Source organism: Schistocerca cancellata, chromosome 2, assembly GCF_023864275.1.
Source record: "Schistocerca cancellata isolate TAMUIC-IGC-003103 chromosome 2, iqSchCanc2.1, whole genome shotgun sequence".
In the NCBI taxonomy this organism is placed as follows: domain Eukaryota; kingdom Metazoa; phylum Arthropoda; class Insecta; order Orthoptera; family Acrididae; genus Schistocerca; species Schistocerca cancellata.
Window position 1 is genome coordinate 558575531 of NC_064627.1, and position 15614 is coordinate 558591144.

Sequence of the window (15614 nt, forward strand, 5' to 3'; positions counted from 1 at the left end):
ATAAATACACCAAAGTTTATCAGAATTTACTCAAACGGATTCCAAAATACACATGGGCAAATAGCTGACACAATAATTACTGTATATACATTTATGAACCAGACAGAATACTGAATACACAGTAGCATCAGGGGATACTAAAAAAGATTATCATACAAAACTGAAAAAGAAAGCAGAAAAAAATTGTTATCTCACTAGTTTTCACAATCAGTGAAAGAAAAAAATTGAATTAACGTACACATCTGTAAAGTAGAATTTTACACCAAATAATATCAGTCACCAGATAGGAAAATTAGTATTAGAATTTCAAAGTCTTACGTGCAAGGCAGTGAAGCAGCCAAAATCAACTGCTATTTCAGTAACATGCATATTCATAAGAACCAGCAAATTGTGAACGCGTCTGTGGAGCAGACTTTAGCATCAATTACATAAAAAGCAGAATTTAAAAAAAGTTCACATCAGTGAAACAGGCTTTTCATTCAACATATTTCCGTATAAGACTGTGTAAGAGCCAAAGGAAATTGCATAATCATAGCAGGCAGTGAATTTAAAATAATTTATACGTCTGTGAAGGATACTTTTGCTTATTGACGTAACGTACACAGGTATGAAGCAGCCTGTTTCATTAACATGCATAATCATAGAAAAAAAGAAAATTAAAAGAAGAGTCGCGAACATACAGGTTAGTCCCGTTAGGGAAATTCAGTAATGGCTCGATTTGGCCCACCATCCCAGACAGCTGTTCAGCAACTTCTATAATATATGCACAGCGTACAAATGAAATTTACATCGCAAGTAAATGACAGTCAGTATGCAGACAGCAAATCACAACACAAACATCATGGCCTACAACTGAGTCCATAAGGCACTTTGGCCCGCTAACATCAGATTAAAAAAGGAGGGAGAGGCGACAGACACGAAAACTTTAATTTGAAGGACATATACACCACCTGATACCCTCTTACAATTAAATGAAATTTTTGTTTTAGACAATTTCTTATTTCCAGGATGCTGATCGAGACAAAGGCATTGCCATCGAGACAAAGGCGTCGCCATCGGCCAGACACGGCCAGTAGAACGATCCGAATCAGTGAAACGTGAAAATAACAAACGACACTAAGAAGTGAATGCAAAGGAAGGGGGTGTTGTATCGTGAATCCTGACCAACACTTAACGCCAGCAAAACTCCAGATTACGGTCCGTCACCGTACAGACAGGGTAAAATTGTAACTCACCGTTACAGTGAAACGTGAAAATAACAAACGACACTAAGAAGTGAATGCAAAGGAAAGGGGTGTTGTATCGTGAATCCTGACCAACACTTAACGCCAGCAAAACTCCAGATTACGGTCCGTCACCGTACAGACAGGGTAAAATTGTAACTCACCGTACAGGCAGAGTAAAATTGTAATTTCCCAGCAGGCGAAGGCTCGGCCTGTGAGGTAAACATCAGCCGAGCCGACACGATGAGCAACACCATAGCTCTGAGATACTAGCCATTACGCTACACGAGGTTACATCAAAATAGCTATACCCTAGCCCATCGCGTCTGACAAGGGAACCTCCCCATCGCACCCCCCTCAGATTTAGTTATAAGTTGGCACAGTGGATAGGCCTTGAAAAACTGAACACAGACCAATCGAGAAAACAGGAAGAAGTTGAGTGGAACTATGGAAAAAATAAGCAAAATATACAAACTGAGTAGTCCATCCGCAAGATAGGCAACATCAAGGACAGTAGAAGCTCAGGAGAGCCGTGGTCCCGTGGTTAGCGTGAGCAGCTGCAGAACGAGACGTCCTTGGTTCAAGTCTTCCCTCGAGTGAAAAGTTTAATTTTTTATTTTCAGACAATTATTATATGTCCGTCCGTCCGTCAGATGCGGGGTAACTGCTCCGTAGTATGGGGACGCTACACCTAAACAAACATCGAAACACATAACGTCTGTCGACTACAACGCGCGGAAGAGAGAGTATTCCTGCTAACGAGGGTCCCTGGCTGGCAGTTGACTGTTCGCTACGTTGGACCAGATTGCATTACATGCAATATGAATGTGGGCAATATGAATCCAGAAAATATAGCTCGCGACTCCAATAACAGGATCAATGAATATTTTCCGAACTGTAAGGAATTGCACTGTTTTGCGGTGCGGTCGCAAAACACAGACACTAAACTTATTACAGTGAACAGAGACGTCAATGAACGAACAGACAGATCATAACTTTGCGAAACTAAAGAAAGTAAACTTTTCACTTAAGGGAAGATTTGAACCAAGGACCTCTCGATCCGTAGCTGCTCACGCTAACCACGGGACCACGGCATTCCTGGTCTCACATTATCCTTTATGTTGCTCATCTTACGCATGGACTACTCAGTTTGTGTATTTTGCTTATTTTTTTCATAGTTCCACACAACTTCTTTCTGTTTTCTCGATTTATCTGTGTTCAGTTTTTCAGGCCTATCCACTCTGCCAACTTATAACTAAATCTGAGGGGAGTGCGATGGAGAGGTTCCCTTGTGAGCTTAATTCCACTACCGAGTCGCCGTTAGCGCCGACACTCGGGACACCAAGAAAGCCGTAGCCAAGCAGTGGTAGGCAAAGAATTTCTTCAAGCACGGGAATCGATATAACCATGTGCATGGCAGAAAAATGTTAATTTTCGCTTATGTTTACTACACCAGTTTAGCAACAGTTCTGTGGTAGGTGTGACACATGCATGGAATAATGTCAGTATCCATACTAATATTTATACATGTGAAAGTAGCTCACTAAACCGCTAAACCAATTTTGACAGAATTTGGTATGGAGATAGCCTGTACGCTCAGGAACAACATAGGATACTATAGTAGTACTATGGTCCGCAGCTCGTCGTCTGGAGGCAGCGTTCTCGCTTCCCGAGCACGGGGCCCCGGATTCTATTCCCGGTTGGGTCAGGGATTTTTCACCTGCCTGGTGTTGGCTGGGTGTTGGCCGAGCGGTTCTAGGTGCTTCAGTCTGGAACCGCGCGACCGCTACGGTCGCAGGTTCGAATCCTGCCTAGGGCACGGATGTGTGTGATGTCCTTAGGTTAGTTAGGTTTAAGTCGTTCTACGTTCTAGGGGACTGATGACCTCAGATGTTAAGTCCCATAGTGCTCAGAGCCATTTGAACCTTTTTTTTTTTTTTGACTGGGTGTTGTTGTGTTGTCTTCATTATCATCATTCATCCCCATTACGGTAGGAGGAAGGCAATGCCAAACTACCTCCACTAGGACCTTGCCTAGTAGGGACAGTGCGGGTCTCCCGCATCGTTCCCCTACACACTGTCAAGGAGTATAGGAGTTCATTATCATTATTAGTACTACATAGTATAACATAGTCATCGGTTTGAAGAACATAACGCGAAATATGAACAGTAACTACTCTTTGAAAAAGCTGTTTGCTCTTTGCTTTTTCAACTTTACCACATTTGTGAAAATACTTTTATTGTTTGTTAAGTTCTACATAATACGATTCAACTTAATGAATACAATGGTTATACAGTTCAGTCCATACTTCCATACTACACTGAACCGCCAAAGAAACTGGTATAGGTATGTGTATTCAAATACACAAATATGTAAGACATCAAGTGTCTGGCGCAGTTCTTCGGTCGGTTACTCCTGCTACAATGGCAGGTTACCAAGGATTAAGTGAGTTTGAAGGTGGTGTTATAGTCGGCGCATGAGTGATGGGACACACCGTCTCCAAGGTAGGGATGAAGTGGGCATTTTCCCGATCGACCATTTCACGAGTGTATCGTATCAGCAAACCGATAAAATATCAAATCTCCGATATCGCTGCGGCCGGAAAAATATCCTGCAAGAACGGGGCCAACGACGAATGAAGAGAATCGTTGAAAGTGACAGAAGCGCAACTCTTCCCCAAATTGCTGCAGATTTCAGTGCTGAGCCATCAACAAGTGTCAGCGTGTGAACTATTCAACGAAACACCATCGATACGGGCTTTCGGAGCCGAAGGCCCACTCGTGTACCATTGGTGACTGCGCGACATGAAGCATTACGCCTCTCTTGGGCCCGTCAACACCCACAGTGGACTGTTGATGACTGGAAACACGTTGCTTGGTTGGACGAGTCTCGTTTCAAGTCTTGTCGAGCGGATGGACATGTACGGATATGGAGGAAACCTCGCGAATCCATGTAACCTGCATGTCTGCAGTGGATTGTTTAAGCTGGTGGAAGCCCTGTAATTATGTGGGACGTGTGCAGTTCGAGTGATATGGGACTCCTCATAGGTCTACATACGACTCTGACAGGTGACACGTACGGAAGTATTTCGTCTTATCACCTGCACCCATTCATCTCCACTGTGCATTCCAAAGGATCTGAGCAATTCCAGCAGGACAATGCGACACGCCGCACGTTCAGATTTGCTATAGAGTGGCACCACGAACACTCTTCTGAGTATAAACGCTTCCGCTGGCCACCAAACTCCCCAGACAATAACATTATTGAGCGTGTCTGGGACGCCTTGCAACGTACTGTTCAGAAGAGATCTCCCGCCCCACGTACTTTTACGGATTTAAGGGTAGCCCTGCAGGATTTATGGTGTCAGTTCCCTCTAGCGCTACTTCAGACATTAGCTGAGTCCATGCCACGTCGTGTTGCGGCACTTCTGCGTGCTCGCGGGGGCCCTACACGTTATTAGGCAGGTGTACCGGTTTCTTTAGCTCTTCAGTGTAATATCAGTCACACACGCGTCTGGACGTGTGCGTTGTCCTCATCTTCAGTTTATCATCTTCGACGTGCAAATCACCGAAGTTGAGTCAGATAAAAAGACTTGTACCAAGTTCCCGAACATCTCAACAGGAGTCTTCCGGCCGATAAAGCCATACACACATTTCATTTCATTTTATACGCGAGCGTAGCCGTGAGTAACAGCTGCAATACAATGCTTGTATAATCATCAACGTGTTTAATCCACGCCAATCCATACTCCCACAATAATGTTATAAATGCGAAAGTAATTCTGCCCGCTACGTTTTGACGACTAAACCACTGAACCGGAATCCATAAAATTTGGCGTAAGATCGCTTGAACCCTGATGAATACTATAGGCTCCTTTCCAAAGTTTTTAGTACAAGATATTTATTTATTTGAAGAATATTATGCAAATTAAAGAAAAAATCTGCTCTTTGAAAAAGCTATTTAGTCTTTCACTTTTGAACTTTATTATATTTGTGAAAATGCTTTTATTGGTTAATATTTTCTATGTTATTAGATTCAACTTAATCGGTACAACGCTCATTCAATTCCCAATGTGTTTAATCCATACTTCCATATTAATACCAGTATAATTAACTGCGAATGTAACTTACTCTGTTCCGTTCTCACGCCTCTACCTCCGAACAGATTCCGAAAGTATTTGGTATGAGATACGTTGAACACTGAGGCGGCTTTATAAATTTGTATCTTTTTGAGAATTATTAACATTTTTAAACGTGGTATACGTGAGTGGCTTGCAGACGACACTGGCGTAATGGTCGGTGACTCTTAGTGTCTATAGATTATTCCGTGACAGTACAAATCCAATGTTATTGTGCGCGTGATTTATGACATTGACTTTCTAAACCACCTGGCATAGTTGGAGAGATTCGGTGAAGATACAACAATAAAATAAAACGGTAACCCCGAGAACCACATTTAAAACTATTACTATAATCCTCGCTCAAGTAAGTCTGATTTAGCGCTTAGTTGTAACAGAGCTCAATCTGCGAAAGTTACTTGAGAATCAAACAAACCTCAGAGCAAGCTCATGTCCACCACATTGTATGCAGAACGTCAGGCTACAGAGACATTAGACATTAGAACAGTCACAAGCCCGTCGCATTTTACACTCTGGGCGTCACGCGTCTCATAACAGCTTCTAAGACGCTTCAAGACTCAAAACAACGGCCTCATTTAAAGGCTGTACGACATACGGAAATCGTACTTTGTACATACGAAAGGTGGGAGGCTTTTAATGAGGCTGCATTTAATTATGGTCTGATAACTGACTATGTTAATCATAAATTAGTCATCATAGTCGGATGGATCAAAAATGTAGCCAACATAATGCATTAAAATGGATGAAAAAGCCACTGGCGTGTGTTGCTCTGGTGGCAAAATCTCACATCCAGTACTAGATGAGGCAGAGAAGCCCCTAATAACTCTACTTCTGCATGAATTTAATGAATCAAGTCATTTTTTAAATATAATTACAAAACATAATGCTTGTTTTCAGATTCAACATACAGCAAAATAATAGAAACACATTCATTATGTACCTACAAACCGGCACTGCATAGATTTTAATGCACAAATCTTCACACCACTATATACAGGTATTTCGTAATATTACATCCTTACTTAGTCACCATCACTCATCATATTGTTATGTGAACGAAAAAGCGGGTAACAGCTAGTTTCTGATATAAAGGAGCAATAAATACGACGCAAAAATCAAGACCACACAGGGTTTCCGCAGTTTGATGGTCCACCATATAAAAGGCTAACATTCGCTGCAAGAGTTTCGCTGTTGTGATGGACGGCAGTCACGACAGTGGAGATGAGACTTCCCATGCGTCGGGCGCCTACGATCTGCCCACGATCAAACGAGCTGTTACCACGCATATTTCCCGTCGTACGCTAGAGTAACCCGTGGTCTAGGGGTAGCGTCTTTGATTCATAATCAAAAACGTCTTCGGTCCGGGGTTCGACCCCTGCCACTGCCTACATTTTGATAAATAATCAGCATTGGCGGCCGAAGACTTCCGGCATAAGAAGTCAGCCTCATTCTGCCAACGGCCTTGTCAAAGAGGGCGGAGGAGCGGTTAGAGGTTCAGGGCACTCTCTTGTCTTAGGGGTGGGAAATTGCCCCTAAAGGCGGAAGAATCAGCAATGATCAATGGAAACCACTGCATTAAAGACACGTAACTTGTATCCACAGGACATGTGGCCTGTATTTGAAGAAGTGTCATGATGATCTCTCCATTGGCAAAAGATTCCGGAATAGTCCCCCATTCGGATCTCCGGGAGGGAACTGCCAAGGGGGAGGTTACCATGAGTAAAAGATTGAATAATCTACGAAAGGATAACGTTCTACGAGTCGGGGCGTGGAATTTCAGAAGCTTGAACGTGGTAGGGAAACTAGAAAATCTGAAAAGAGAAATGCAAAGGCTCAATCTAGATATAGTAGGGGTCAGTGAAAGGAAGACAAGGATTTCTGGTCAGATGAGTATCGGGTAATATCAACAGCAGCAGAAAATGCTATAACAGGTGTACGATTCGTTATGAATAGGAAGGTAGGGCAGAGGGTGTGTTACTGTGAACAGTTCAGTGACCGGGTTGTTCTAGTCAGAATCGACAGCAGACCAACACCGACAGCGATAGTTCAGGTATAAATGCCGACGTCGCAAGCTGAAGATGAACAGATAGAGAAAGTGTATGAGGATATGGAAATGGTAATGCAGTATGTAAAGGGGGACGAAAATCTAATAGTCATGGGCGACTGGAATGCAGTTGTAGGGTAAGGAGTAGAAGAAAAGGTTACAGGAGAATATGGGCTTGGGACAAGGAATGAAAGAGGAGAAAGACTAATTGAGTTCTGTAACTAGTTTCAGCTAGTAATAGCGAATACCCTGTTCAAGAATCACAAGAGGAGGAGGTATACTTGGAAAAGGCCGGGAGATACTGGGAAGATTTCAATTAGATTACATCATGGTCAGACAGAGATTCCGAAATCAGATACTGGATTGTAAGGCGTACCCAGGAGCAGATATAGACTCAGATCACAATATAGTAGTGATGAAGAGTAGGCTGAAGTTCAAGACATTAGTCAGGAAGAATCAATACGCAAAGAAGTGAGATACGGAAGTACTAAGGAATGACGAGATACGTTTGAAGTTCTCTAACGCTATAGATACAGCAATAAGGAATAGCGCAGTAGGCAGTACAGTTGAAGAGGAATGGACATCTCTAAAAAGGGCCATCACAGAAGTTGGGAAGGAAAACATAGGTACAAAGAAGGTAGCTGCGAAGAAACCATGGGTAACAGAAGAAATACTTCAGTTGATTGATGAAAGGAGCAAGTAGAAACATGTTCCGGGAAAATCAGGAATAGAGAAATACAAGTCACTGAGGAATGAAATAAATAGGAAGTGCAGGGAAGTTAAGACGAAATGGCTGCAGGAAAAATTTGAAGACATCGAAAAAGATATGATTGTCGGAAGGACAGACACAGCATACAGGAAAGTCAAAACAACCTTTGGTGACATTAAAAGCAACGGTGGTAACATTAAGAGTGCAACGGGAATTCCCCTGTTAAATGCAGAGGAGAGAGCAGATAGGTGGAAAGAATACATTGAAAGCCTCTATGAGGGTGAAGATTTGTCTGATGTGATAGAAGAAGAAACAGGAGTCGATTTAGAAGAGATAGGGGATCCAGTACTAGAATCGGAATTTAAAAGAGCTTTGAAGGACTTACGGTCAAATAAGGCAGAAGGGATAGATAACATTCCATCAGAATTTCTAAAATCATTGGGGGAAGTGGCAACAAAACGACTATTCACGTTGGTGTGTAGAATATATGAGTCTGGCGATATACCATCTGACTTTCGGAAAAGCATCATCTACACAATTCCGAAGACGGCAAGAGCTGACAAGTGCGACAATTATCGCACAATCAGCTTAACAGCTCATGCATCGAAGCTGCTTACAAGAATAATATACAGAAGAATGGAAAAGAAAATTGAGAATGCGCTAGGTGACGATCAGTTTGGCTTTAGGAAAAGTAAAGGGACGAGAGAGGCAATTCTGACGTTACGGCTAATAATGGAAGCAAGGCTAAAGAAAAATCAAGACACTTTCATAGGATTTGTCGACCTGGAAAAAGCGTTCGACAATATAAAATGGTGCAAGCTGTTCGAGATTCTGAAAAAAGTAGGGGTAAGCTATAGGGAGAGACGGGTCATATACAATATGTACGACAACCAAGAGGGAACAATAAGAGTGGACGATCAAGAACGAAGTGCTCGTATTAAGAAGGGTGTAAGACAAGGCTGTAGCCTTTTGCCCCTACTCTTCAATCTGTACATCGAGGAAGCAATGATGGAAATAAAAGAAAGGTTCAGGAGTGGAATTAAAATACAAGGTGAAAGGATATCAATGATACGGTTCGCTGATGACATTGCTATCCTGAGTGAAAGTGAAGAAGAATTAAATGATCTGCTGAACGGAACGAACAGTCTAATGAGTACACAGTATGGTTTGAGAGTAAATCGGAGAAAGACGAAGGTAATGAGAAGTAGTAGAAATGAGAACAGCGAGAAACTTAACATCAGGATTGATGATCACGAAGTCAATGAAGTTAAAGTATTCTGTTACCTAGGCAGTAAAATAACCAATGACGGACGGAGCAAGGAGGACATCAAAAGCAGACTCGCTATGGCAAAAAAGGCATTTCTGGCCAAGAGAAGTCTACTAATATCAAATACCGGCCTTAATTTGAGGAAGAAATTTCTGAGGATGTACGTCTGGAGTACAGGTTTGTATGGTAGTGAAACATGGACTGTGGGAAAACCGGAACGGAAGAGAATCGAAGCATTTGAGATGTGGTGCTATAGACGAATGTTGAAAATTAGATGGACTGATAAGGTAAGGAATGAGGAGGTTCTACGCAGAATCGGAGAGGAAAGGAATATGTGGAAAACACTGATAAGGAGAAGGGACAGGACGATAGAACATCTGCTAAGACATGAGGGAATGACTTCCATGGTACTAGAGGGAGCTGTAGAGGGCAAAAACTGTAGAGGAAGACAGAGATTGGAATACGTCAAGCAAATAATTGAGGACGTAGGTTGCAAGTGCTACTCTGAGATGAAGAGGTTAGCACAGGAAAGGAATTCGTGGCGGGCCGCATCAAACCAGTCAGTAGAATGATGACCAAAAAAAAAAAAAAACGCTAGAGTGACACACATCACAGGCACATGTCACGATGAACTATTTCATCCTCGACGTGCGACAGAAGTGCCCTCTCTCTCCATCACAACGGATATCATTTATTCGCTTGCTCATGAATGTGTGTAGGACGAAGAAATATGTTCCGTCTCTTGAAAATATGAGAGTAAGGTTCACTGTCTTTCTTGTGTGGTCCTGACAGAATTGTATGGAACCACTACGTATTATTTATTGATTTATACTTGATTATTACTTGCTATAGTCTGGCTGGTTAAAAAATTAGGCATCTGACTTTCATAACTATCCAGTTTTGGAGGGTGAAACTTATTTGCGATGTGCATGCACCTATAAATAAAATTGTGACCGTGTGCCTGCGAAATATGCCCTATCTGTTCTCCCATAATGCTCTACAACTCAGTCCGTTCCAAGATTTTCTAACAATAATGAAGAGGCTGCAATATGTGAACATTTTTGTACGACACAGTTAATTTATTTCACTTTAATTTCAAGTATCACGTCCCAATTCGTTCTAATCGCAGTCAAGCTAAAATCAGTCACTCATTTGTCACCAGCTTTTCTGAGTTTATCACTGCCGACCTTTCTACAGTACGGACGCCTTTTAATTATATAACTACGCACTCGATACGAAAGTAACCCAGTGCTTCAGAATTATTGTTTTAACCACGATCGCTTTTCCCGCACATATATGTGTCCTACCCGCACGGTGGCCCTGGCGGGACTGACTCACTCCTTCGCGCCAAATGATCTCCAGGCGCCAACCTGTCCCTTCTAGAACTATAGGGCATTCCCACCAGCGATGTCGCTGCGCTGTAGCTAAGAAGCGTGAGGATGTGGTCGATTCATCAAGTACAGGATCGGTATCAGTACCCTTGCAGAGTTTTGTAGTGGAAGTCGTTGAAGCAGTTGTGCAAACTAAAGAAACCAGTGTCCATTCGTGAAGCTTTTCTACGAGCCTTTTCTCTCTCTCTCGCTCTCTCTCTCTCTCTCTCTCTCTCTCTCTCTCTCTCTCTCTTCTCCGTCCTAATATACAATGGCCCCGAACCACTTAAGAACTGGTCGAAAGAAGAATAGGATTCTGTCAGATGCTTTCTCCACTGGTAAACTGCACTTTCTTAAAATTTATACGACAAATTTTAGTCTGTAATCTGCCCTTTTCACAGCTAGATTGACCATTCAACCTCAGCTCTCCGACTGATGCTCTTTATTATCAAGACTTCCTAAATTCTGTAACAATTTTTCTGGTGATGACGGGTATGCAGCCTATCAGACACTGGAAATGAGAAACGAGGTCCCTAGACTCGCTCCGAACTCGCCAGCGAGTCCTGCATTTCCAAACTCGTCTCCGTTCGCTCGGAGACTGGACTTACAAGTCTCCACGCCGCCCATTCGCCACCTGAGTCTGTTGTAGGATACAAGGGGTCACAAAGGAGAGCGGGTACACAAGTACGCGAGTATAACTGCGGTCTTGCGGCGATCCCGCTACATACGCTACCAATTTTAAAGAAGTTTCCACTGTAAATTGCTATTCATTTATTTCACACATGGTTTCGGCTTTATAGCCATTCTCAAGTGCAAGCTGAAATGCCACACAATGCCCAACCAGCCTAAATGACAGAAGCAAGTTACGTACTAATATAATTACAAATCGCTTAACTCAGGCTGTTAGCAGTGATACTGTCTGTTTATGCATACATTTATATGGTTAAAACTTTTTGGAAGACCGCTGTAAATTTATTTTAATACTTAACATCTGTTCAGAGAACGTCTAACAATTGAAACTTCCCCTTAGAAAAATTAATGAATTACTGTGCTGATAAACTTCTTACATTATTTGCTGAGCAAAACTGAACGTACTCAGACATTTCGCTCTTTACCTATTCTGGTCAACACTAAACTGACACACAATATTTTGAGCGCAACGCAATCTGACTTTCAACAATCCCTACAAAAGAATGGCCCTGACTAACATTAACCTATACCTTTCACAAATCACTTACCTAAAAAAAATCTTCGTTACTCGAACTACTGCAATACAGCGAGCGCCACTGATGCCAGCTACATAAAAGATTCAAACTACTGAAGGCACTAACTACTGATAGGCATAGTTAGCAAATGAAAGATTTGGATAGAGAACAAACAATTCATTTACCTTAATAGTGTTCAGAAGTCATCATATATATATATATATATATATATATATATATATATTTCATGATATCCAGTATTTCAAATTTACTCTTTCTGGCAGACACACGTCCAGATCGTCCGCTCTTAAAATTCTGCAATCTCACTCCCCACATGCACCACTGCTGGCGGCTCACCTCCAACTGCGCAACGCTACGGGCTGTTAACAGCCAACTGCCCAACACTACAATGGCGAATATTACTCCAACAATGCAAACCAACCACAGCCTTCACACAGCACAGTCAGCGATTTTCATATAGAGCGCTACATGGCGTTACCAACATAAAAACCTAAACAGCCTACTTACATAGCCCCCATGCTCCCCACAAAAAATTTTACAAATTGTTTTGGGCAGTGGCCAATACAGATTTGAAAAAAAAATTTCATAATTACAATAACAAAGAAATCAAATGCACACACCTATTCATCCATTGTTGGTCAAAAGTTAAATTTTCTCACAGTCTATAAAGACAGTCCTGATCATTCATCACAGTAAAATTGCAGTGTTTTTCTCACAGTCTGAGCAGTAAAAGGAAATGGACACGGAAGTAGTGGATTTCCACGCAGTCTTGAAGAAGTAGTGTTGTCCTTCCAACGGAAAGACAGTGCTGACTCTTGACATGCAGACAGGTAATGGGCCACAACACAGCAAACCCACAGCAGAGTCAGTCGAAGTTTTGAAGAATATTGGTAGGTAGGTCATCACAGAGCAGACCCACTGGAGTCCTGGTAGAGATTATGGTATTGGTGGGCCACCAGAGGTGCAGACCCACTGCAGTCCTTGTAGAAATAATGGTATTGGTGGGCCATCAAAGATTCAGACCCACTGTAGTCCTTGTAGAGATAATGGTATTGGTGGGTCATCAAAGATGCAGACCCACCATAGTCCTTGTAGAGACGGCCAGCAGCCATCTGTTGCGACTGAGCAAGTGCACAATCACCATCGAAGAGTCTTGCAGAGAATATAGCAAGTCCATAAACCACCACTTGTGTACTCACAAAGTTTTTGGAATTGTCCTTAGAACCAGCAATGCTGTTAATCAGTCCCTTGCTGAATTATTAACACATGTGCAAACACTAACAGTCCCAACTTCTCTCATATTGTGCATATATTATGACCAACATAAATGTGTGCACTGAAATGAAACTTAATTTGAAGAACTGGTATCTATACAATTATAAATTTACAACATAAGAATACAATTACAAAGGTACAATATACATCATTAAAGAACATAACAATACAGATAACATTTGTAGTAATACAGGCTTTACAAAAGAATCTAAATAACATATACATCAATGTTACAGGAATTATGACATAATTAAATACATAAAAGATCAGAATAACTTTCGATACATCAACTTCACACATGAGCATTAAAACAAAACAGTATAAATAATGTCTAAACATCTTCACAAAGTAAATAACATAGTATTAGAAAAATCCTACAACATAACTCTCATCAGCTAAACACATAAAGACAGGAAAAACACAAATACACAAGGGTACACAAACACATAGCGGAATAATACAAAAGGAAAGGACAGGGTTTGTTTTACTGCAGTATTTTGCAAACAAAACTTTCTTTACTTCTTGGAGATCTCCCTTCATTCATCTTTATTCCCCAAAAAAGTCCTCTCTATACCTCGTTTCTGTATTCTATTCATATTTCTTTCAAAATAATTATTTCTCATTGTACAATACTCATTTTCGCCCAAATCTTTTTCATATAGCTTCTCAATGCATTCTTTCCCTATTCTCCATTGTCAGTTTCTTATATAGTCAACCCCCTCTTAAGCTAACTTAAATCTACTGAGCTCAGGTGCTAAACTAAGGGACGAGGCAATGCAGCAGCACAAAACAATTAACACAAGCAGCAATGACAAAAGAATGCAAATTGGCAAAGCAAGCAGCAGTATCTCTAAATTAGCAAAGCAAATGCAACATTACAACTAATATGAGGCAATGAGCAGCAACAAGGAAAATATATCAGTAGTAAAACTGGCTTAACAGAGTAATGCAAAGTGAAATTCAGTAGCACTATGCCTGGCAAACAGCAGCAGCAGATGCTGTAACTTATACCTAAACATGACAAAGCTCAAGCAGAAAAAATATCACAGTAAAGATAGGAAATGTCTAATAACTATGTCAGATCTTAACACTAGAGTGATGCATCACCTTAACTTACACTACTAAAAAGTTGCCAGTCATTGACAAAAATTATGTACGCAATTCCTGTGAGGGAAAATGTCTTTTTGTGCTCCCTAGTTTTTTTTAAGTAGATCATAAAGTTATTATTTACTCGATCTGTAGGCATAAAATATCTATGGAAATAGAAACTATGTTTTTGTACAAAGAAACGTTCTTTGTAGAAACTTTCTACTCTCTACAAAGAAACTATGGAAATAGAAAATAAAATATCTATGGGCTGGAAATTTCAGATTGTTCGAAATGTTTCATCATTATGATGCTATGTTTTACTCGGTCTTGTGTAGCTTGAGACCAATATGCTGAGAGGAAAGCATGATAAAATTCTCCTTCACTGTGACAATCGTGAATGACCGACCACATTCTTACAGCTGGTTCATTCTCTAAGTAGCTACACATAAATTCTAATATGTGCTCTAATGACCAGTTGGGAGGAAAACAATGAGAGAATTGATGAAGCCACGCTTGTCGATGAATGTCGTTGCCGGAATTCTTAAATGTTTTGAATTTACGTATAGTAATAAACAGCTTATAGTCAAAATTATCATGTCGGCGAGTCGCATGTCAGTCATTGTTACGTCGTTTCAGCGGTTCCATCTCAAAATTCGGTGTACCTTGCCAATTTCTTTCATAATTTCCGAAGTGCCCTGTGTTATTATTTTGTGGCTGTTCCGTATTTCTATGTCCCTCTTCCCGAATTGGAGCGTGAGTGTCCTCTGAAATATGTAATTCTTGTATTACCTGTGTCAACTGATCTTGTACCTCCCGGATTTCTCTTTGGTGTTGCATATTAATTTGATTCTGATTTTGTTTGAATTTCCTAATTTGTTCGTACTCTTCTGTATCATTAAAGACTACCGGTCTTGTGTCATTCAGATTATCATCTACCTTCGTACATACATTATTTAGCTGATCCGAAAGTTCGACTACTTTCTCTGATAATGAGCTAATTTCCTCCATGTGTCTTTCTGAACCAATTTTCAGAGTATCTACTGTGTCCTTTAAGTTTTCCTGAGTTTTAGCAAGTAGCGTAACCGAATCGGTAGATGCAACTGAGTCAATTTTAGCCCGCAAAGTCTCGTGATTTTCATGTACAATAGTTTGCAGTTCTTTTATGGCTGCTTCGTGATTCTGTAATGCATTTTCATGCCGCGAAAAAATAGGCTGAAAATGCTCACAAATTTGTGTTTTTACGTCGTTACAGACTTTTTGACATTTCGATTCG